A 24,749-nucleotide genomic window follows, 5' to 3' on the forward strand; every position below is an offset into this window, starting at 1 on the left:
GGCCTGCAGCCAAGCAGCCCATATGTGGGTGGGTCCTGCCTGTTTCTCTCCCATCCTGTCCCGTACTTATGCACCTGGGAATGCAACGGAAGATGATCCATGTCCTTTGCTCCCACCCACATGGGAGGCTCAGAAGCAGACCCTGAGCCCTGCTTCATCCTGGCCTAGCCTGGCCATTGCAGCCAATCTGGGTGTGAGCCAGCAATGAAGATCTCTCTCTCCCTTTCTTAATTAATTGTATTCAAGGCATAGTAATTTCTCCACTTACCTATACATAGATTCAGGCACATTGTCATACTCCCTAGCCTTCTCTCCCTCCAACACACACTCCCACATTCCTTCTTCCTCCCTCTCCTAATCCCAGTTCTAATCTTTTAAAGATCTATTTATAGTAAACCTACTGTATGCATGGAAGAACCCACTTTGTCTCTCAGACCCGGATTTCCTGCTCTTTCACTCTCCCTTTCTTCATTCCAATAAAGAAATCAATAATCCTTTTAAAGCAAACAGTGAAATCCTGTCTAGTTCACTCTCACGCATGGATCACATGTTCATGCCAACGTCCTTCCAGAAAACTGCCTACGTGTATGATGTGTTTTGTTCTTTGCCTCTATTGGAACAGCTGTAATTTGACATTAGACTCTAGAGTTTGAATAGGATTTGGTTTTCCAAATCCTGACGATGTGTAAATCTCAGAGGCAGGGTCATTAACTGAGGAGGACCCTTGATCTGACTGGGGGTTGGGAACACTGGGCCTTGGACATGATGGGATTGGACTGTGGGTTGTGTGGATTCCTCAAGGAGCACCAGTGAGGATGTAGAAGGAGACCACGGGACATGGAGGGTGGGAAGTCCTCCTCGTCTCTGTTTCCTGCGTCACCGGGAGAAAGCACTGGCCCCGTGGCTGAATGCCCTGCTGCCTGTGCCTGGCATGGCATGAATTCAGAGCAGGGTCACACTGTTTGCGCCCACGTGACCACAATGGCAGAGCTGGGCAGTTGCCACAGACACTGCATGAGCCAGAGTCCCCCTATCTCCCTGAGGGGAGAAGGCTCTCTGTTCTCTGACATACAGCACACAGAGCAGACACACAGAGACAAGAAAACTTTGTGTGGGGGTTGGGACAGGATGGGCCCCACCCTAAGAATGGAGAAAGTCCTGGTCTAATTTGACAGTGGAAGGACCATAGAGAGGCTGGCAGGCAGACCGGGGGGCGAGTCTGATCCCAGGGAGCCAGCGCTGCCATCAGAGCTGCCCCCACCCGGCCAGGCACCCTCTGAGCCGGCTGCTCCTGCGCAGGAAGTACTGGCAGAGGCTGCCCACAGAGCCCTGATGCCCGGGTGTCCCTTGCATTGTCACCTCCCACAGGGGGAACTCTGGGAGAGGGGCCGCGTGCAGGGCTGGGAGGAGCAGGGCCTGGGGCCTGGCAGGGCACAGAGGGGACGGCGCGGCTCTTTCCCAGGAAACCCGGCACCCTGGAGCAAAAGCACTGCCCCCCCCCCCCCACCAAAGCAACACGAAGCTGACCGGCTGCCAAGTGAGTCAGTCACCCAGGAGACGGGCAGCCCAATGCAAAACAGAAGCTGAAGCCACCACGATGCACAAACCAACAGCATTTTTTTTTTTTTTTGACAGGTAGAGTGGATAGTGAGATTCAGACAGAGAGAAAGGTCTTCCTTTTGCAGTTGATTCACCCTTCAATTGCCGCCACGGCTTGCGGGCTGCGCCAGGCGCAACATGTTGATCCGAAGCCAGGAGCCTGGTGCTTCTCCTGGTCTCCCATGGGGTGCAGGGCCAAAACACTTGGGTCATCCTCCACTGCACTCCCTGGCCACAGCAGAGAGCTCGCCAGGAAGTGGGGCAACGGGGAAAGAATCCAGCCCCCCGACCAGGACAAGAACCCCGTGTGCCTGCGACGCTAGGTGGAGGATTAGCCTATTGAGCCGCGGGGCCGGCAACACCAACATTTTAAACACACACAGGACCCCACCACGCGGCTGCCATGCCCTAGGCCTCGCACACCTGCAGGGGCGGTGGGCAACACTGGAGGGCTGAGTCCACACAGCCTGGGAGGCTGGCTTGCAGGAGGCAGGTTCTTCCCGCCAAGGGTTCCTGACCCCCTCACCCCACCCCGCCAGGGCTCTGCACTCTCCCCGCGTCCCAGGCTCTCATTGCGGAGGTTCCGTGCTCTCAGCGCACAGTGGGGCTTCGGGCAAGGACACGGCCCCTTCACACAGGGGCCGCCATCGCCAGCACCGCTGCAGGCCAGGAAAACACCAAAGACGCTGGCCTGCCACCGATCTGCACCTTCTGCGCTGTGTGGCCCAACAGAGCAACCCTGGCCATTCGGACAGCGACCAAGGGGAGCGTGGGCCGCGCCCCTGATGGAAATCTCATGTCCCCAGCGCGACCCTCGAACTCTGGTGCCCTCCCAGGGGCCGCAAGGAACCTAGCGAGGGAAGACCCAGCAGCGCCCGAACCATTCCGGGTTCTGAGTTTGGGTAAATGAGACGGCTTGGCGCCGCCCCGGCCGTCCCAGGCTGAGAACGTGGACGCAGCGCCCAGGTGTGCGGGAGCTAAACTGCGGTGGTGCGCAGGCCCTTGGCGGCGATGGTGGGTCAGCGGGCGAGGCGCGCGCCCCCTGCCGGCCGTTGTTGCCCGGAGTTGGGCGTGCTCTCCGGTGCGCGGTGTCTGCTCGCCCCCTAGCGGCTGGCCCCGGGAGATGCCTTGCAGATAGTGCAAACATGAGACTTGGTTTTTATTTCCAGATCTATTTTACTTATTTGAGAGGCAGAGAGAAAAGACAGAGAGCGGCAGAGACAGAGAGACACAGAACTAACTCCCATTCACTGGGTCACTGCCCAGATGCCCAGTAGAAGCTGGGAGCTAGGAGCCCAATCCAGGTCCCCCAAGTGAACCACCACCTCCTGCTTCCAAGGTGTGTGTACTAGCAGGAAGCTGGAATCAGGGATGGAGTCAGGACTTAAACCCAGGCACTCCAACATGGGATGTGGTCATCCCAAACAGGGGATGAGCAATTCTGTCAAATTCAGGCCCCTTGTTTTATTTGTAAAAGCTTTAGTACACACAGTTTAAGAATGCAAGGGAGGTGTCTGCTGGACTCCTAGCCTCTTCCCACGACTCTCTCCTACCATCTTGGACACTGACCATGGCCAGGTGGCTGAATCCTGGCCCACCTACTGTGTCTGGAAGTGTTGTGCCGTGCACACACCTGGCCTGTGAATACACTCCCATGTGTTGGCCTACACTGCCTTCCCTTTGCAAGGGTTGGCAACGATCCAAGCACCACAAACACAACACATGTGTAAGTGAGGAGGGCAAGGCTTCAGCAGGGAGCCAGCAGCACCGGAGGGTACCTCATCACTGCCTACACCACCTGTCTTGATGCCGGCACCAACACTGGAGGCTGAACCTGCTCTGCCATGGTGCTGACCTGGGATTTGAAACGAGCAGACAACCGTGTGCATAACTGATTCAGAAGAGTCAGGTGGCAACTTCCTCTGGTTTCTCCGCAGGGGAAGTGCAGTGAAGGAAAAGGGTGCTCCACCATCACTTGGCAACCTCCTGGGGGTGTGGGGATGGCGGCTCGTGTGTGTTTTCTGTTTGTTTGTTTTCAGTGGGGCCAATTTCTTAGAACCTCTGGACCGTGATTCCCAAACAGGGGCAAGCGAGAAGAGCTGCGTGTTCACCTTTCTGTTTGGGATGAAACTGGAGTGGGACTGACCACCCAGATCTTCCCCCACGCAGCGCTCTGGCGCTCCACCCAGGCCAGATGTCCCGGGGAGGGCAGCGGTGGCAACAGGTGTTTGAGGTCTGTGGGATTCTGACTCTGTCTCCTGTCTCCAGGAGAATGCTGGGTCGGCCCAGTCATGCCCCCCTGACTGCGGGGACCCATTTCCCACATCTCAAAGGCATCCAGACGCCCTTGCTTTCCCAGCACTGCTCCTAAGCATGGCCTAGGATAGGGCAGGAACACAGCAGGTGCAAGATGTCTCAGGTCACCAGCCCCGAGGAGGACAGAGAATTGCAGTGTCCCCAAGGCCAGCGCTCACAGCCAGAGCTCCCGCCACGCAAAATCGTCCTGCAGGGTGTCGAGTCTTGCCCGCTGACAACAGTCTCCACCAGCGGGCAGTTCGGGCCCCGGGGAATGGGTGCCTGGTACAGGGCCCTGGGAAGCCCCAGGGCTGTGCCAAGAGTGAGGAAAAGGGTCATTTCCTCAAAACTCAGGACTTTGCCCCAACTGAGAACCCGGAATGGTTCGGGCACTACTGGGACTTCCATCGCCAGGTTCCTCGCGGCCCCTGGGAGGACACCAGAGTTCGAGGGTCGCGCTGGGGACGTGAGATTTCCATCATGGGCGGGGCCCACGCTCCCTTCGGTCGCTGTCCGAATGGCCAGGGTCTCTCTGTTGGGCCACACAGCGCAGGCAAGGGCAGGTAGGTGGTAGGCCAGTGTCTTTGGTGTTTTCCGGGCCTGCAGCGGTGCTGGCGATGGCGGCCCCTGTGTGAAGGGGCGGGGTCCTTGCCCGCAGCCCCACTGTGCACTGAGAGCACTGGGCCTCTGTGCTGAGAGCCTGGGACCCGGGTAGAGTGCAGAGCCCCGGCGGGGTGTGGTGAGGGGGTCAGGAACCCTTGGCAGGAAGAACCTGCCTCCTGCACGCCAGCCTCCTGGGCTGTGTGTACTTAGCCGGCCTGTGTTGCCCACCGCCCCTGCAGGTGTGCGAGGCCCAGGGCGTGGCAGCCGTGGGGTGGGGTCCTGTGTGCATTTGAAATGTTGGTACTTTGTGAATCGTGGGGGTGTCAGCGTCCATTTTGCATTGGGCTGCCCCTCTCCTGGGTGACTGACTCACTGGGCAGCCGGTCAGCTTCGTGCTGCTTCCTGGAGGAGGGGCAGTGCTTTTGCTCCAGGGTGCTGGGTTTCCTGGGAAAGAGCCGTGCTGTCCTCTCTGTCCCCTGCCAGGCCCCAGGCCCTGCTCCTCCCAGACCTGCACAAGGCCCCTCTCCCAGAGTTCCCCCTGCGGGAGGTGACAATGCAGGGGACACCCGGGCATCAGGGCTCTGTGGGCAGCCTCCGCCAGCACTTCCTGTGCAGGAGCGGCGGCACAGAGGGCGCCTGGCCGGGTGGGGGCGGCTCTGATGGCAGGACTGGCTCCCTGGGATCAGACTCGCAGCCCCTGGTCTGCCGGCTTCTCTATAGTCCTTCCATTGTCAAAATGCTCCAGAACTTTCTCCATTCTTAGCATTTCTCAGGGCAGTCACTGAGTTATCTTTTTTGTTTTTTTTTCTGATGAGGAAGTGGAAACCCAGCAGGAGCCACAGATGTCACCCAGAACTGCTCCCTGCATGCATCCGCGCCCCATCCATCTCCTCCCTCCCTCTGCCTCCTCTCCGTCTTCAGGTTCTCCCTCCTCTGTCTCCTTTTCCACTTTCCCCCTGTTTTTTCTTCCTCTCCTTCCTGTGGGACTTTACTCAGCCTGGTGGCCGGAGGAGGGTGGGCCTGGCAGAGTTTGCAGTGTCCGAGAGAACTCACCGAGGCTGGGGAGTGGGGTTAGCATTAGCGTGAGGGTTAGCGCAGGTCACTTGGGCCATGGGGAGTGGTGTTAGGACAGGTGTGAAGGGAGAAGGCAGAGTAGGGAGCTGGCTGCAGAGCCTGGAACCAGTGCCTATGTACACGGGGTGGGCTCCTTGGTAATGGAGGAGTGGGACACCCATAGGTGAGGGTCTGTGTGAGTGCAGGTGGCTGTGGGCTGTGTGCTTGTGGGTGCATACACATGGGTGAGTGTGCAAGCTTGGTCATGAATCACAGCCCACAGGAGTAGAAACAGAAGGAGCAGAGACCGTGCTGGGTGCAGAACTTGGTGACAAAACGCGATTTCCACCAAGGACAGCCAGACCCCAGGGAGAAACGACAGCTTCTGTGGCATTCCAGGTGATGTGCCAGATGAACTTGGGACCCTCCAGTGCAGAGAGTGCACAGAGCCTGGTGGCTCAGGCCAGAGGGTGCCCAAGCCTTTTGGAAGCGGCTCCCACTGATCGAATTTGATCAGCAAAATAAATGATTTACTAGCAGATAATAGCTGATTATGTCAAGGAGCAATCCAAGAGTCCACATTGTCAACCTCTCTCAGTGTATCTTCTGAATCTCTCATTTAGTTTGGATGTGGAGTGTCGCGTGCTCCACAGGCTCGTGGAGGATCGGCAATGGATTTGCTGTTGATTCTTCCCCTGGTCCTCCCCGGATTAGCTGCCGTCCCCCCGCCGCCTCTGCGGAGAGGCGGCACCCCCGCTGCTTCCCCCGCTTCCGCAGAGAAGCTGCACACCGCCGGCCAGCCGGCTCTCTCAGGGGTTCCTCAGGTGTTCCCCTGCATGTTGTCTCTCTCCTCCTTTATAGTCCTCTTCCACCAATCCCAACTCGGCTGGCGTTCTCTCCCCACGCAATGAGCACACTGCTCTCCTCCAATCAGGGGCAGGATCAGCTCCTGCAGCTTGTTAGTCAAATTGGTGAGGAAGCTGTGTGGAAGTTGTTTACTCCCTCTCAGCACCATATGGTGGGAGATCAGATGCAGAGAGTTAGTCTTAATAATCTCAGTGGTCTAGTCCAGTCTCGGTAGTTTCAGTACTTATTTGTCCATAGTCTCAGTACTTATTTGTGTCCCGGGTGCCCCGCATGTTGGGGGAGACGGGCCCTGCTCCCCACAGTGGAGAGACCTGGATACTATTGGATGCTGGCTGTGACAGGGCCAAGGGTCCAACGAGTGCCCAGAAGCATGGCACCTTCCTTGCGAATGGCGACGCCGACCTGTGGTGCCTGAGCCCCGTGTGTCCTCCTAGGGGGTGGCCTGTGGCTGCACCCAGCAGAGAGATCCCAGGAGCCTCCTCAGGCTTCAAGCAGAGCAGTGCAAGGAGGCTGAGATCCTGCACGTTGTCATACAAAACGGAGGAAAGAGGGCACAAGTCACTGGCTGGAAAGTGAGTTCCAGGCCAGAAGCCACCCCAGGGGCGAGGTCTGCCTGTGCCAAGAAAGTGCAGGCTCTGCTCCAGCCAGGGAACAGTCACTGACTCAACAGTGGCCTCTCCTACCCCACCCCTGCAGCTGAGTGCATTCCACCCTTTCCTCTCCCCACGCCCGTGCCCCGGGTCCCGAGAGGCTTGGTCTGAGTGCCAAGGGAGGTGTTTTCATCAGGGAGCAGGCACTATATAAGCTGCTTGGCCTTGACTGCCGTTTCATGGAGCCATCAGCCCTCAGCAGCAGAGGTGTAGCTCTGCAGGCAGAGGTCGCTCCCATGGAGGGAGCTGCCATGGCCAGGAGCCCTGGCGATCAGAAGTTGCCCAAGATGAGGCCCTCGTGCAAGCAACATGAAGGCCCTGCCGCCAGGGGAAATCTCTCCTCAGAAGAGCAAGGAGGAGACGCACGGTCCCCGGACAGCAGAGGAAGGATGGGAAAACCCAAGACCAGGGAGAGATCTCAGAAGGCGCAAGGTAGGTTCATGGCTTCTTCATTGTTTCTCCTATCTCTTTGTTTGTTTGTTTGTTTGTTTTTTTGAGAAGCAGAGTTAGGCAGACAGAGAGAGAGACAGAGAGAAAGGTCTTCCTTCTGTTGGTTCACCACCCAAGTGGCCGCTATAACCGGCGCTGCGCCAATCCGAAGTCAGGAACCAGGTGCTTCATCCTGGTCTCCCATAAGGGGGCAGGGGCCAAGCAGTTCAGCCATCCTCCAGTGCTTTCACGGGCCACAGCAGAGAGCTGGACTGGAAGAGGAGAAACCGGGACAGAATCCGATGACACAGCCGGGACTAGAACCCGGGGTATGGGCACTGAGGCGAGGATTAGCCAAGTGAGTTGCGACGCCGTCCCTCTTGCTTTCTTCTTTTCTTCCTTTCTTCCTTCAATTCTCTCTCTTGCCTTTCTTTTCTTTCTTTCCTTTCCTTTTCTTTTTATCTTTTGAGGAAAGGGTTTATTGGTGGGGAACCCGACAAACCGGAAAGAAGGGGCAAATAAGGAAAAGAGGGAGAAAGAGAGCATAAGAGAGAGACCAAGAATGAAAACGAGAGTGAGGTCAAGCGAGCGAGCAAGAGGAAGAGACAGAGAGAGAGAGAGAGAGAGACATCGAGAGAGATCGAGAGAGAGAGCCTCGTGTTTGGGAATCCCTCCTCTGAAACATTTGCTGTGTTGGGGGAGGGAAGTAGGAGCAGCCAATCTCATTAGGATGGGGGTGGAGCTGACACGGGTGGGTGGGCCTTGGAGTCACCTGGCTTGTAGTCACTGCTCTTCCTGCAGATGAGAATCTATACTTGGCTGGGTGCGCTGGGAACCACAGAAATACAAGGAGGCTGCAAAGATGTTGTGGACACTCAGGACCCTGGGAGAAAGGGGACAGGTGTGGTAGGGGGCGTTCTCCATCTCCTGCAGCTTCGCTTGTTCTGGCCCAGACTCCAGTGCTGGTGCAGGAAACTCACTGCTGCCCTCTTCCCTCTTAGGGCTCCCCAGCCAGAGGGAGGAGGCCACGGGCTGCAGGGGGAAGCGCAGGAGAAGCCCCAGTGTCTCCCCTCGTCGCCCCCACCCACAAGATGCAGAGCGCGAAGACAGGAAGAAGGCTCGGAGGTCCCCAGCCCCAGAGAGAGGAAAGTCCCGGTCTGGGTCTCACCACGAGGGACATCCTAGCAGAGGAGGTAGGTTGGGGGCTGGGCCTTAGGAGAGGTGGGGGTGGGGCACAGGACCAAGCCAGTGACTGAGCCCCCTGGTGGTGGAACTGGCTGATGCTCTTCGGGGCTGACAGAGCGCCCTGGACTGGACCCCTGTCCCACTGGATCCCAGCAGTTCTCCCTGGAGTGGTGTTTTTGGGATGGTGTTTGGGAGGTGGGAGTTCTCTGGACCCTACCCTGAGAGCTTTGACAGAGCCCACACTCTGGTATGCAGGGGAGGGGCAGGGGGCTGCTCTGCCTTTGTCACCTGGGTCCTGGGGAGGCAGGTCCATGTCACCCCTGTCACAGTCGGTGAGCCCCAGCCCAGGTCCTGTCCCCGTGATTACCACACCACCCAGGCACCATTGAGCACCCACCCCTTCCCTCTCCCTTCTGTCCCCGTCCACCAGCATCTTCATCATGCACATCCCACCTCCTCCTGGGACCTGCTATGGTCTGAAGTTGCCGTCCCCCCAAAACTCCACTACTTGAACATGATGACACTGTGCTAGCTGTGCGAGGTGTGCCCTCTGGGGCAGGAAGCAGGTGGGGGGGTTCCAGCTTCAGGGCTGGAGTGAGTGGCCCAGAGGCCCCTAAGCTGCGGAGTAGCATCTTCTAAGAGCAAGCCTTGTCAAACAGGGCCTCTCCCACCGCCTTCATCTTGGACTCGGCAGCCTCCAGCACTGTGGGCACCATCCCTGCTGTTTGTTAAGTTCCCAGCCTCAGTTCCGCTGTTGTAGCTGCCTGCACAGACCAGCATAGCACCCAACGCCACACCCCCTCAGCACCCAACCTCGAACAAGACTTTCCCACCCCAGGAGCCTGATGCCACCTTGGATGGCCAGGAGAGGCCTCAGAGGTCCCTCGGGCTGTCTGGGGTGCAAACAGGGCCAGAATGCAACCCAGGAGGGAGACGGAGGCCCCCAGGGGACTCTTCACTGGAGAATCAAAGAAGGGACACAGCAACCGGGACCTCCCACTCCAGGAGCCGCAGAAACCCCTTAGAGAAAGCAAAGCCTTTGTATCGGTAGCTTCAGCACGGAAGTGAAGGAAGGGACCGGCAGAGCTACCTCTCAGAGCAGGGCCCCAGAGGGCAGAGCTGTGCCCGTGGACGGGAGGGACACTGACACTGACACTGAAGACCGGTCAGTCACTGACCACATCCTAAATCACAAAGCCCTGGGTTGATCGCGGAGCGAATCGAAGGAGGAAAACCCACCCAAGGCTGGAGTCCAGACCCAGGAGGGACCAGACAGACAAACTTCCTATGACCGCAAGGCCCTGCCTCTCTCCCGGTGGAAGGGCTGAGCCCCATCCTGCCCACTGAGGCAGTCCCCAGGGGAAAACTCTACCCAGCTGGAATGAGGGCCACACGGGTCGTGGGGGACAGAAGACCCCGGGCACAGAGACATTGTTTTTGTACGAGTGCCCCCCAACAGGACAACAGGGGATGAGGCATTAATTCAGGGTGCTCATGCACAAGGCTGGGGGACCACAGGAAGAGCCAGGGTCCCACCAAAAGCCTTGCAGTGGATTCGGTGCTGTGGTGCAGTGTGTTAACGCCCTGGCCTGAAGCACCAGCATCGCCTATGGGTGCGGGTCGAGACCTAGCTGTCCACTTCCGATCCTGCTCTGTGCTATGACCTGGGAAAGCAGTAGAAGATGGCTCAAGTCCTTGGGCCCCTGCACCTGCCTGGGAGACCTGGAAGAAGCTCTTGGCTCCTGGTTTCAGATCGGCGCAGCTCCACCATTGGGGCCACTTCAGGAGCAAGACCTCTCTCTCTGCTGCTCCTTTCTCTGTGTAACTCTGATTTTCATATAAAATAAATCTTTTAAAAAAAGCCACGCAGCGCCTACAAGCCAGACACTGCCACCTATGCCACCACTGTGACTGGCAACCAAGGCCCCCGGCCCCTCCTGCCCCTGCCCCTGCACCCAGCCTTCCAAGCTAGGTTTGGAGACTTTTGACTTCACTACTCTGGAATCACCTCTGACCCCTGTCCTGAAGTGCACATCTCTAGGAGAATGTTCACCCACACGGGCACCAACCCCAGGGACTCTTGTGCTTCCAGTGCTGTTAGGGAGGTCTGCGTCTCCTACACCCAGGCTCCTACCCAGGGACTTCCTGCAGCAGCTCCACGCTGGCTGTGGCCAGAGGGTGGCGCTGTGGAGCCAGAGGTTTAGGGGATGTCTAGACTTTGTGCACAGGGCCTGGAGGCCACCCCACCCCCAACCCAGCTCCCCTGAGGAACTTGGCTACACGTGGGGACCAGGATACAGGGTGTCACGGCATGACACACCCACCCACTTCAAAGTTTGCACACGGTACCTGCTCGGAGGCCCAGTTCCTTCACAAGTTTACCTCTTTCATAGGAGGTGTCAACAGTGTCAAATATGCTATACCACTCAGAAGCCTTTCATCCTGCAAAACAAAAATGATTCCAACCAAAGCCATGCTCCAGAGACTGCCCTGTTCTTCCACCCCCTGACTACCCACTGCCGGGAGGGTGCAGGCAGAGTGACCCTGCTGAGGGCTGGGTGCCTGGTGTCTGGGATTTGCACTTCGAAAGTGTGCAAGAGAAAGGCACTTTTCTTTTGCACAATGTGTTGGGGGTGAGCTGGGTGTCTGGCCCTGCATTCTCAGGGTTAGGAACCCTTGGCCATGCTGCGGCGGGTGCGGCTGGCCTGCAGGCATCGCCGTCCAGCAGGTCCCTCCCTGTCTACTACTGAACCCCATTACAGAGTTAGCAGGGCTGTACAGGGCAGCAGGCATGGAAGGGCTGGGCCCTGTTCACCTCCCAGCCCCACAGGCACTGCTCACGCTCACAGCCCAGTTAAGGTCCCTGAGCGCCTTCTCCTCGCCCCAACCCACAGAGGGCACAGTTACTGCCCAGCATGAGCTGCCCAGGTGTGCGGCTCCCTGAGGAGTAACCTGGGTCAGCCATGGAAACACCAGTGGCCTGGGGTGGACGGGAGAAGGGACAAAGAGGGAGCCTTAGTCGCCTTCTCCTCTGCCCAGGAGAAAGAGCAGGGGCAGGAAGGGTCTTTGTGACCAAATCCAGGTGGGACCATGATGTCCATACGATGAGGCTCCGTGTAGCCTCTAGAAGTGGTCACGTTTCTTTCCAGCCCCTGCAGGAGGCGCAGGACTAGATGCCACCGGGGCCACCTGTCCCTGGCTTCTCCCAACGCAGCACAGGTGAGTGCCAGAAACAGGCACCAGTGTCACAGGGACAAGTGCTGGGTGTGGAGGGTACTGCTGCGCTGTGTCCTGGGCTCTGGGGTGCAGGTCCAAGTGCAGGCTTGGTGCTATGTGTGTCTGTCAGGGCCGCAGGGTCCCTGAGCAGGACAGTGGGGTCCTCTACCCAGCGCATCTTTCCTCAGACACTCCACACTGGCCGGCAAGTTACATTCTTGCCAATCCAAAGGCTCCCTGGTGAGAACGCTCCCCTTGGCAGTCAGACCAAGCCCCTTGGGACAGGGGGCTCGGGGGTGGGGAGGAAAGGGTGGAGCGCACTCCGCTGCAGGGGTGGGGGTGGGGAGGCCGCTGTGGGGTCAGTGACTGTTTTCCGGCTGCAGCAGAGCTCGCACTTTCTTGGCACAGGCAGACCACGCCCCCAGGATGGCGTCTGGCCTGGGACTCACTTTCCAGCCAGTGACTGGTGCCCTCTTTCCTCCTTTTTGTATGACAACATGCAGGATCTTGGCCTCCTCGCACTGCTCTCCTTGAAGCCTGAGGAGGCTCCTGGGATCTCTCTGATGGGTGAACCCACGGGACAACGCCTAGGGGGACACACGGGGCTCTGGCACCACAGGTCGGCGTCGCCATTCGCAAGGAAGGTGCCATGCTTCTGGGCACTCGTTGGACCCTAGGCCCTGCCACAGCCAGCATCCCATATTAACCAGGTCTGTCCACATCCAAACTAAGTGAGAGATTCAGAAGAAGCTCCTGGCTCCTGGCTTTGGATCGGCGCAGCTTTGGCCATTGCTGCCATATGGGGGTGATCAGCAGATGGAACACCTCTCTGTGTCTCTCCCTCTCTGTCTTAACTCTGCTCTCTAATAACTAAATGAATCTTAGGAAAAAAAAGATACACTGAGAGAGGTTGACAATGTGGACTCTTGGATTGCTCTTTGACATAATCAGCCATTATCTGCTAGTAAATGTTTTATTCTGCTGATCAAATTCGATCAGTGGGAGCCTCTTCCAAAAGGCTTGGGCACCCTCTGGCCTGAGCCACCAGGCTCTGTGCACTCTCTGCACTGGAGGGTCCCAAGTTCATCTGGCACATCACCTGGAATGCCACAGAAGCTGTCGTTTCTCCCTGGGCTCTGGCTGTCCTTGGTGGAAATCGCGTTTTGTCACCATGTTCAGCACCCAGCACGGTCACTGCTCCTTCTGTTTCTACTCCTGTGGGCTGTGATTCATGACCAAGCTTGCACACTCACGCATGTGCGTGCACCCACAAGTACACAGCCCACAGCCACCTGCACTCACACAGAGCCTCACCTACGGATCTCCCACTCCTCCATTACCAAGGAGCCCACCACGTGTACATAGGCACTGGTTCCAGGCTCTGCAGCCAGCTCCCTACTCTGCCTTCTCCCTTCACACCTGTCCTAACACCACTCCCCATGGCCCAGGTGATGTGTGCTAACCCTCACGCTAATGCTAACCCCACACCCCAGCCTCGGTGAGTTCTCCCGGACACTGCAAACTCTGCCAGGCCACCCTCCTCTGGCCACCAGGCTGAGTAAAGTCCCACAGGAAGGAGAGGAAGAAAAAACAGGGGGAAAGTGGAAAAGGAGACAGAGGAGGGAGAACCTGAAGACGGAGAGGAGGCAGAGGGAGGGAGGAGATGGATGGGGCGCGGATGCATGCAGGGAGCAGTTCTGGGTGACATCTGTGGCTCCTGCTGGGTTTCCACTTCCTCATCGGAAAAAAAAAACAAAAAAGATAACTCAGTGACTGCCCTGAGAAATGCTAAGAATGGAGAAAGTTTGGAGCATTTTGACAATGGAAGGACTATAGAGAAGCTGGCAGAGCAGGGGTTGCAGGTCTGATCCCAGGGAGCTAGCGCCACCATCAGAGCCGCCCCCACCGGGCCAGGCGCTCTCTGTGCCGCCGCTCCTGCGCAGGAAGTGCTGGCGGAGGCTGCCCACAGAGCCCTGATGCCCGGGTGTCCCCTGCATTGTCACCTCCCGCAGGGGGAACTCTGGGAGAGGGGCCGCGTGCAGGTCTGGGAGGAGCAGGGCCTGGAGCCTGGCAGGGGACAGAGAGGACAGCGCGGCTCTTTCCCAGGAAACCCAGCACCCTGGAGCAAAAGAACTGCCCCTCCTCCAGGAAGCAGCACGAAGCTGACCGGCTGCCCAGTGAGTCAGTCCCCCAGGAGAGGGGCAGCCCAATGCAAAATGGACGCTGACACCCCCACGATTCACAAAGTACCAACATTTTAAACGCACACAGGACCCCACCCCACGGCTGCTACGCCCTGGGTCTCGCACACCTGCAGGGGCTGTGGGCAACACGGGCCGGCTGAGTCCACACAGCCCAGGAGGCCGGCGTGCAGGAGACAAGTTCTTCCCGCCAAGGGTTCCCGAGCCCCTCACCCCACCCCGCCGGGACTCTGCACTCTCCCCGCATCCCAGGATCTCAGCACAGAGGCCCTGTGCTCTCAGTGCACAGTGGGGCTGCGGGCAAGGACCCCGCCCCTTCACACAGGCGCCGCCATCGCCAGCACCGCTGCAGGCCCGGAAAACACCAAAGACACTGGCCTGCCACCGACCTGCCCCTGCCTGCGCTTTCTGCCCAACAGAGAGACCCTGGCCATTCGGACAGCGACCAAGGGGAGCGTGGGCCGCGCCCCTGATGGAAATCTCACTTCCCCAGCGCGACCCTTGAACTCTGGTGTCCTCCCAGGGGCTGCGAGGAACCTGGCGAGGGAAGACCCAGCAGCGCCCGAACCATTCCGGGTTCTCAGTTGGGGTAAAGACCTGAGTTTTGAGGAAATGACCCTTTTCCTCACTCTTGGCACAGCCCCGGGGCTTCCCGGGGCCCTGTACCAGGCACCCATTCCCCGGGGCCCGAATTGCCCGCTGGTGGAGACTGTTGTCAGCGGGCGAGACTCCACCCCCTGCAGGACGATGTTGTATGGCGGGAGCTCTGGCTGTGAGCGCTGGCCTTGGGGACACTGCAATTCTCTGTCCTCCTCGGGGCTGGTGACCTGAGACATCTTGCACCTGCTGTGTTCCTGCCCTTCCTAGGCCATGCTTAGGAGCAGTGCTGGGAAAGCAAGGGCGTCTGGATGCCTTTGAGATGTGGGAAATGGGTCCCCGCAGTCAGGGGGGCATGACTGGGCCGGCCCAGCATTCTCCTGGAGACAGGAGACAGAGTCAGAATCCCACAGACCCCAAACACCTGTTGCCACCGCTGCCCTCCCCGGGACGTCTGGCCTGGGTGGAGCGCCGGAGCGCTGCGTGGGGGAAGATCTGGGTGGTCAGTCCCACACCAGTTTCATCCCAAACAGAAAGGTGAACACGCAGCTCTTCTCGCTTGCCCCTGTTTGGGAATCACGGTCCAGAGGTTCTAAGAAATTGGCCCCACTGAAAACAAACAAACAGAAAACACACACGAGCCGCCATCCCCACACCCCCAGGAGGTTGCCAAGTGATGGTGAAGCACCCTTTTCCTTCACTGCACTTCCCCTACAGAGAAACCAGAGGAAGTTGCCACCTGACTCTTCTGAATCAGTTATGCACACGGTTGTCTGCTCGTTTCAAATCCCAGGTCAGCACCATGGCAGAGCAGGTTCAGCCTCCAGTGCTGGTGCCGGCATCGAGACGCGGCTGCTCCACTTCTGGCCCAGCTCTCTGCTAAGACACCAGGGAAAGACAGTGCATGTGCTTGGGCCCCTGCACCCACCTGGGAGACCGGGAAGAAGCTGCTGGCTCCTGGTCGGCCCAGCTCTGGTTGTTGGCTCCATTTGGGGAGTGAACCAGCAGATGGAAGACCTTTCTCTCTGTCTCTAGCTCTCACTTTCAAATAGATTTTAAAAGACACAACCATAAAGCTGCTTTCCAGCTTGGAAATATCAGTACCCAACTCATCCGATTCCCCATATCCTGCACATCATCGCTCACAAATAAACATCTACAGAGAAGTCATGCTATTCTCCTTAGTGACTGCGCTATTTAAAATATTCCTGCATTTAAATGAGTGCGATGTCATGGTTGCTACCCTTCTGCTTGGATCTGCATGTCGCTGGCACACTTTTCTTTAGGAATTTGCTGTAAATGACCCACAGGCTGGTTATAACACACTTCATCTTTGCTTCAGATGAGGGGGCGGTGCAGGCAGTGATGAGGTGCCCTCCAGTGCTGCTGGCTCCCTGCTGAAGCCTTGCCCCCCTCACTTACACATGTGTTGTGTTTGTGGTGCTTGGATCGTTGCCAACCCTTGCAAAGGGAAGGCAGTGTAGGCCAACACATGGGAGTGTATTCACAGGCCAGGTGTGTGCACGGCACAAACACTTCCGGACACAGTAGGTGGGCCAGGATTCAGCCACCTGGCCACGGTCAGTGTCCAAGATGGTAGTAGAGAGTAGTGGGAAGAGGCTAGGAGTCCGCCAGACATGTCCCTTGCATTCTTAAACTGTGTGTACTAAAGCTTTTACAAGTAAAACAAGGGGCCTGAATTTGACAGAATTGTTCACCCCTGTTTGGGATGACCACATCCCATATTGGAGTGCCTGGGTTTAAGTCCTGACTCTGGCCCTGATTCCAGCTGCCTGCTAGTACACACACCTTGGAAGCAGGAGGTGGTGGTTCACTTGGGGGACCTGGATTGGGCTCCTAGCTCCCAGCTTCTACTGGGCATCTGGGCAGTGACCCAGTGAATGGGAGTTAGTTCTGTGTCACTCTGTCTCTGCCTCTCTCTGCTTTTCTCTCTGCCTCTCAAATAAGTAAAATAGATCTACAAATAAAAACCAAGTCTCATGTTTGCACTTTCTATCTGCAAGGCGTCTCCCGGGGCCAGCCGCTAGGGGGCGAGCAGACACCGCGCACCGGAGAGCACGCTCAACTCTGGGCAACAACGGCCGGCAGGGGGCGCGCGCCTCGCCCGCTGACCCACCTTCCTCGCCAAGGGCCTGCGCACCACCACAGTTTAGCTCCGGCACACCTGGGCGCTGCGTCCACATTCTCAGCCTGGGATGGCTCAGGGCGGCGCCAAGCCATCTCATTTACCCAAACTCAGAACTTGGAAAGGTTCGGGCGCTGCTGGGTCTTCCCTCGCAAGGTTCCTTGCGGCCCCTGGGAGGGCACCAGAGTTCGAGGGTCGCGCTGGGGACGTGAGATTTCCATCAGGGGCGCGGCCCACGCTCCCTCGGTCGCTGTCCGAATGGCCAGGGTCGCTTTGCTGAGCCACACAGCGCAGGCAGGGGCAGGTTGGTGGCAGGTCAGCGTCTTGGTATATTCCAAGGCCGGCAGCGGTGCTGGCGATGGCGGCCCCTGTGTGAAGGGGCGGTGTCCTTGCCCGCAGCCCCACTGTGGGCTGAGAGCACGGGGCCTCCGTGCTGAGAGCCTGGGACCCGGGTAGAGTGCAGAGCCCCGGCGGGGTGTGGTGAGGCGGTCAGGAACCCTTGGCGGGAAGAACCTGCCTCCTGCACGCCAGCCTCCCGGGCTGTGTGGACTCAGCCCGCCAGTGTTGCTCACCGCCCCTGCAGGTGTGCGAGGCTTAGGGTGTGGCAGCCGGGTGGTGGGGTCCTGTGTGTGTTTAAAATGTTGGTGTTGCCGGCCCCGCGGCTCCATAGGCTAATCCTCCACCTAGAGGTGCCGGATTCTGTCCCGGTTGCCCCTCTTCCAGGCCAGATCTCTGCTGTGGCCCGGGAAGGCAGTGAAGGATGGCCCAAGTGCTTGAGCCCTGCACCCTTGGGATACCAGGGGAAGCACCTGGCTCCTGCCTTCGGATCAGCGCGGTGCGCCGGCGGCAGCATGCCAGCCGTGGCAGCCATTGGAGGGTGATCCAAGGGCAAAATGAAGACCTTTCTCTCTGGCTCTCTCTATCTAACTATCCACTCTGCTTGTCAAAAAAAAAAAAATGCTGTTGGTTTGTGCATCGTGTGTGTGTGGGGAGGTTCAGCATACGTTTTGCATTGGGCTGCCCCTCTCCTGGGTGACTAACTCACTGGGCAGCCGGTCAGGTTCGTGCTGCTTCCTGGAGGGGAAGGGGGGTGGCACTGCTTTTGCTCCAGGGTGCTGGGTTTCCATAGAAAGAGCCGCGCCGTCCCCTCTGTGCCCTGCCAGGCCCCAGGCCCTGCTCCTCCCAGACCTGCACGCGGCCCCTCTCCCAGAGTTCCCCCTGCGGGAGGTGACAATGCAGGGGACACCCGGGCATCAGGGCTCTGTGGGCAGCCTCTGCCAGTACTTCCTGCGCAGGAGCAGCCGGCTCAGAGGGCGCCTGGCCGGGTGGGGGCGGCTCTGATGATGGCGCTGGCTCCCTGGGATCAGACTTGCAGCCCCTGGTCTGCCTGCCAGCTTCTCTATAGTCCTTCCACTGTCAAAATTTACCAGGACTTTCTCCATTCTTAGGGTGGGGCCCATTCTGTCCCAACCCCCACACAAAGTTTTCTTGTCTCTGTGTGTCTGCTCTGTGTGCTGTATGTCAGAGAACAGAGAGCCTTCTCCCCTCAGGGAGACAGGGGGACTCTGGCTCATGCAGTGTCTGTGGCAACTGCCCAGCTCTGCCATTGTGGTCACGTGGGTGCAAACAGTGTGACCCTGCTCTGAATTCATGCCATGCCAGGCACAGGCAGCAGGGGCATTCAGCCACGGGGCCAGTGCTTTGTCACAGTGATGCAGGAAACAGAGACGAGGAGGACTTCCCACTCTCCATGTCCCGTGGTCTCCTTCTAAATCCTCACTGGTGCTCCTTGAGGAATCAACACAACCCACAGTCCAATCCCATCATGTCCAAGGCCCAGTGTTCCCAACCCCCAGTCAGATCAAGGGTCCCCCTCAGTTAATGACCCTGCCTCTGAGATTTACACATCGTCAGGATTTGGAAAACCAAATCATATTCGAACTCTAGAGACTAATGTCAAATTACAGCTGTTCCAATAGAAGTAAAGAACAAAACACATCATACACGTAGGCAGTTTTCTGGAAGGACGTTGGCATGAACATGTGATCCATGCGTGAGAGTGAACTAGACAGGATTTCACTGTTGCTTTAAAAGGATTATTGATTTCTTTATTGGAATGAAGAAAGGGAGAGTGAAAGAGCAGGAAATCCGGGTCTGAGAGACAAAGTGGGCTCTTCCATGCATACGTTAGGTTTACTATAAATAGATCTTTAAAAGATTAGAACTGGAATTAGGAGAGGGAGGAAGAAGGAATGTGGGAGTGTGTGTTGCAAGGAGAGAAGGCTAGGGGGTATGACAATGTTCCTGAATCTGTGTATAGGTAATTGGATAAATTACTATGCCTTGAATACAATTAATTAAGAAAGGGAGAGAGAGATCTTCATTGCTGGCTCACACCCAGATTGGCTGCAATGGCCAGGCTGGGCCAGGATGAAGCAGGGCTCAGGGTCTTCTTCTGAGCCTCCCATGTGGGTGGGAGCAAAGGACGTGGATCATCTTCCGTTGCATTCCCAGGTGCATAAGCAGGGGACAGGATGGGAGAGAAACAGGCAGGACCCACACATGGGCTGCGTGACTGCAGGCCATGCCTATACCTCCTATGCACAGAGCTGCCCCCAGGCAAATTCCACCCCTGAAGAAACGGCCTGGGAAGCAGGAATTTGGACCTCACCAAGACTCCTCACAAACTCTCCCTGTCTCAACCAATCTTGTGTTTCCCATCCTTCCCAGGGTCACATCGATTGTCCCACCGTTTCTAGGCCAGGAAGCCTTAGAGAACATGCTTCTTTATTCTCTGCTGGTCGCCCATTCCTTTCAAAGGGTAAGTAGTGAGTAAGGTAGGAAAAGGAGTGGTGTGCAGAGCACATAGAACTCTTTCCCAGTGTGCCCAACACCTTGAGAACAGGAGATCCACAGCTTAGTGTAAGTGTCAGAGAGAAGTGCTGTACGGTCAGCAGAGGTGGCACAGGAGGGCTCAGGGTCGGGTAATGATTGCTCAGTGGCTGACAGAAATCTCCCATCTGGGGCGGCTCTGTGGCACAGGAGACCAATGTCAGCCTGCAGGGCTGGCGTCCCCTATGGAGCTGCTTCAAGTTCTGGCTGCTCAGCTCCCATCCAGCTCTTTCCTTTCGGCCTGGGAAAGCAGTGGAGGATGCCCCAATGATTGGGCCCCTGCTCCCATGTTGGAGACTGGAAGAAGCTCCTGGCTCCTTCCTTCAGATCAGCTCAGCTCTGGTTGTTCCAGCCACTTGGGAGTGAACCCGCAGATGGACGTCCTTGCTCTCTCTCTCTCCCTTTCTCTGCAAGTCTACCCCTTAAAAAACATATAAACTCCTCATTAAAAACTGAAATATGCCAACTTCTTGACACAGTTCCTAATGTGTGTGTACATTTTTCAACATTCTATGACTGTGTGAGGAGCCACACGTGCATCCACCAGAGCAGACACAGTCCCTACAGAGAAAATCGCCGGAACACACTGCTGAAAGAATGCAAGCGCATGCACAGAGTTGGAGAACTAGAGTGACTCCAGGTACCAGGTTTGAAATGTGAGGGAACTTTATTGCTCCACATGGAGAACACAATCATGTTTCATACAGGGCCGTGTTTCCCTCTCAACAATAACATTTCCCCAAAGATCCAGTTGGCTCCTGGGACTTCCAGTGGGATCTGGGGAGGTGCCCAGTGGCCACCAGGGAGAAAGTCACAAGTAGAGAAACCCAGCCCCACGACGGTCCTTGCAGGGCAATGAAACCAGGAATATAAATCTAATGTCTCTCTCTCTACCTACATACACACACGGGAACTCACACAGGTCCATGCCAGTACCAGGCACTGATATGCATCTATTTACCGCTTGTTTCATCTGAAGAACCCAAGGAGTCTCCAAAATACAGGAAAGGTCCAATTCAATGGAAGTCTCGGATGCCTCTGGGAAGTGGGGATTTCCCTCGGGTGCCTGGAACCTGAAGCAGTCTTTGGCGCATGGTGCTGGGTGCGACCTCACTGGGACACCAGGAGCACTTCCCGCTGAATCCTGGAGGAGAGGCGGGATTCCCACTCTGCTGTGAGCTCCCCGTGCTGACAGTTCCTACTACTAAGCAGCACATGGAAGACCTTCTTCTCTGTCTCTCCCTCTCTTTCTGGAGCTCTACATCTCAAATAAATGAAAACAATTCTCCCGGTAGTCTCCAGGAAGGCTGCGTCTGAGCGAGTGCTCACAGAGGAGCGCTACACTGATGAAATCTGACAGTCCTTTCTCGCTGGCAGTGGAGAGCGGCTCAGGCCCTAAAGAGCTCTGGACCCCGAAGTCAAGCAACAGAGTTTATAAAGGCAAAATCCACAAGGAGGGGTGGAGGAGCACGAGGTTGCTGGGGTCAAGCTGACCTAAAGCACATGCAAAATGAATAGGAATTACAATCCAGACATTAGTCCAGGCGCAGCCTATGTGTTTTAAGGTTGAGCAAACAGAGTGAAAACAAGACAATTTGAATTGGGAAAATAAATCACTTTAATAACAGACACATAAATTAAGGAAATCTATTGTCCCACATGGAGAACCATGTCATATAAATAAAGGGATGGACAACTTCCATTTTCAACCATAAAAATTCTCTAAATAATCGGGTTTGCTCACTGCACTTGGGGAGAAATTCATATAAGAAATCTGTGAGACCACTATAGTAAAAGCATGGCAATGAAAACAGGAAGACAAATACAGAAAGTCTCTCCCTACATAAACGAAGATACAGATCTATACATTTCTATATGTAAATGCAAAATTATTAATACTTATGGATCTCTAGAACTGTATGTCTTGATAGGAGCCTCATTTGTTCAAATAAACGTGAAAACATAAACAGTAAAAACGCCCAAATCGTGAAGGTCTTCAAAATCCCAGAAAAGCCCCGGACTTCCTTGCCGAGTCTGAACTTGAGGTTTGTCCTAGGGGACAGGCAGCCCAGCACTGGGTGGGATCCCGTGGGGGTGGGAGAGCGACTCCCCGCCCAGTATTTGCGGGGCCCGGGATTTGAGCTCTGCCGCTGGAGCTCCCTGGGTCCTGTGCGGGATGATGCTGTCACCTTCACACACTGAGTTGTCAGGGGAGGGCCAGACAGCCCTGGGGCAGAAAGAGGGCCTGTGTCCTGGAAACTGAGCAGGTGCCTCCCAGGGGCCCATTAAGGCCAGGGAGGAGCAGGGGTGCAGGGCAGCGAGCCCGCGGGCCAGGACTGTGGCTGCAGCAGGGCGTCGAGCGTGGCCAGCGCCCAGTGCAGGGCGGCCCCTGCGTGCGCCAGCTGCCAGGAGAGCCAGGCGCGCTGCGAGGCCCTGGGCTCCCCGCCGCGGCCGCCCATGGGCAGGAAGGCGCCCCCTGGAGCCTGCAGCTCTTCCAGGAACACCTCCAGCGCGCCCAGGTGGGTGGAGAGTCGGGCCAGGTCCTGGGAAGTCTGTGGTGGGCTGTGGTGGGCCGACGGGTGTCTGCGGAGACTTGGAGAGCTGCGTGGGTCCTCAGGGATGTGTGAGCGGCGTCCCCGGGTGCGGATCCTCTCTGGCGGTCTGCGCTGTGTGTTCTTCTCCTGCAGGCGCCAATTCCTGCGTGCAGAGCCTGCGCACCAGAGCGCAAAGTGTTAGGGAGGGGCCGTGTGTAACACCAAGGCTCATTTCTAAGGTCCCCAAACCCCATCCCACCCAACACCACTCCCGGGAGCCCTACTAGGATCCTGTGGGCCTGGGTCCAATCCAGGGCGCTCTGTCAGCCCCGAAGAGCATCAGCCATTTCCACCACCAGAGGGCTCAGTCACTGGCTTGGTGCTGTGCCCCACCCCCACCTCTCTGAAGGCCCAGCCCCCAACCTACCTCCTCTGCTAGGACGTCCCCTGCGGGGAGACCCAGACCAGGGCTTTCCTCTCTCTGGGGCTGGGGACCTCCGTGCCTTCTTCCTGTCTTCGCGCTCTGCATCTTCTGGGTGGGGGCGACGAGGCGAGACACTGGGGCTTCTCCTGCGCTTGCCCCTGCAGCCCGTGGCCTCCTCCCTCTGCCTGGGGAGCCCTGAGAGGGAAGAGGGCAGCAGTGAGTTTCCTGCACCAGCACTGGAGTCTGGGCCAGGACAAGTGAAGCTGCAGGAGATGGGGAACGCCCCCCCCCCACCTGTCCCCTTTCTCCCAGGGTCCAGAGCGTCCACACCCAGCTCCCCAGGGCCCAGCCTTGCTCTGCATGTTTCTGGGGAGGTCCTAGTCACTGCCAGCCCAGCCCTGTCCAGAGTCAGAGGAGGCTCAGCTGGCAGACTCTGCCCTGCACCTTGGGCACCCCAGCACCTTAGTCAGGACAGGACTGAAGCCTGCTGCCTGCTCATCCCACCCTCACCGGGGCCTCCCGAATCCCTGAGAAATGAGATGAAAAGATCATTTGGAGAGCGCACACAGTTTTTGGAAGGCATGCATTCGAGGGTTCTCCAAACAGTTCATGAGAAAGAGGCATGGTGAAAAATCATGCATGGGTTTTACAGGAGTTGGCTCCAAAAGAAACTTCTCAGTAACTCCGCAGTCAGACATCTCTGCATCTCCTTGGATTTCTGTGTTTCTCAGCCCACCTAGCCCAGTTAGGTTCTCATCTGCCAGCAGCCAGGTGACCCCATGGCCCAACCACCGGTGTCAGCCCCACCCCCATTCTAAAGGGATTTGCTTCTCAAAATCTCTCTGTCTCTCTCTCTCTCTCTCACTGTCTCTCTCGATCTCTCTTACCCTCTGTTTCTCCCTCTTTTCCTTCTTCGCCTCTTCTTTCCGGTATTTTGGGATTCCATCCAATAAACACTTTGTAAAAAAAAAAAAGAAAGAAAGAAAGAGGGACAGAGAGAGAGAGAGAAGATGAAGAAGAAAGAAGCAAGCAAGAAAGCAAGCAAACAAACAAGCAAAAAGGAGCCATGTACCTGCCTTGTGCCTTCTGAGATCTCTCGCTGGTCTTGGGTTTTCCCATCCTTCCTCTGCTGTGAAGGCACCGTGCGTCTCCTCTTTTCTCTTTGGAGGAGAGATTTCCCCTGGCAACAACACCTTCATGTTGCTTGCACGAGGGCCTCATCTTGGGCGACTTCTGATCCCCAGGGCTCCTGGTCATGGCAGCTCCCTCCATGGGAGTGACCTCGGCCTGCAGAGCTACACCTCTGCTGCTGAGGGCTGATGGCTCAATGACCCAGCAGTCAAGGCCAAGCAGCTTATATAGTTTCTGCCCCCTGAGGGCTCTCACCTGATTGGTGGTGAAGACCACGTCCACAGTGTGAGCGGGAATTCATTGGATTAGACACATTGGCTTTCCTGCTGTACTCTTAACAATGTCAACTACTTCTCCACTAATTTAGGAGCAGAGATCCTGGGAGGTCATACATGGCTGTGTGTGCTCTGATGTGTATTCATGGTGGGTTTTCCTTTGTTTACTGGATTCTGTTATCTTCCTTCCAACCACACCCACTGTGTGAGAGGCAATTGATTGGATTAGACACATTTGGTTTCCTGATGTATTTTTATGAAGATATATTTATTTATTTGAACGTCAGAATTTCACTGAAAGAGATGGAGAGGCAGAGAGAGAGTGTGAGAGAGAGAGGTCTTCCATCCACTGGTTCACTCCTCAGATGGCCTCAATGGCTTGCAGTGTGCCGATCCAAATCAGAATCATGGAGCTTCCTCGGGGACTTTCCATATCATGCAGCAGCTCAAGGCCTTGGGCCATCTTCTACTGCTTTCCCAGGCCTTAGCAGAGAGCTGGATCAGAAGCTGTGGCAATCCAAAGCCAGGAGCCAGCTGCTACCTCCTGGTCTCCCATGCGGGTTCACGGCCCAAGCACTTGGGCCATCCTCCACTATCCTCCCAGGCCACAGCAGAGAGCTGGACTGGAAGAGGAGCAACCAGGACAGAACCG

General features: G+C 56.9%; 1 long non-coding RNA gene across 6 annotated transcripts; it reads left to right on the plus strand.

The window, feature by feature from the left end:
• Nucleotides 1-16,816: 16,816 nt before the first annotated feature.
• Nucleotides 16,817-23,832, plus strand: LOC138847475 (uncharacterized). 6 transcript variants are annotated; one of them, XR_011385305.1, is made up of 4 exons: nucleotides 16,817-16,997; nucleotides 19,572-19,662; nucleotides 20,213-20,373; nucleotides 20,656-23,832. It is a non-coding gene; the product is annotated as an uncharacterized lncRNA (long non-coding RNA). The 6 variants fall into 6 exon arrangements; XR_011385310.1 differs by having other exon boundaries at nucleotides 20,713-23,832; XR_011385308.1 differs by having other exon boundaries at nucleotides 20,259-20,373.
• The last annotated feature ends 917 nt before the right edge of the window (nucleotides 23,833-24,749 follow it).

Source organism: Oryctolagus cuniculus, chromosome 1 (assembly GCF_964237555.1).
Source record: "Oryctolagus cuniculus chromosome 1, mOryCun1.1, whole genome shotgun sequence".
Classification (NCBI taxonomy): Eukaryota; Metazoa; Chordata; class Mammalia; order Lagomorpha; family Leporidae; genus Oryctolagus; species Oryctolagus cuniculus.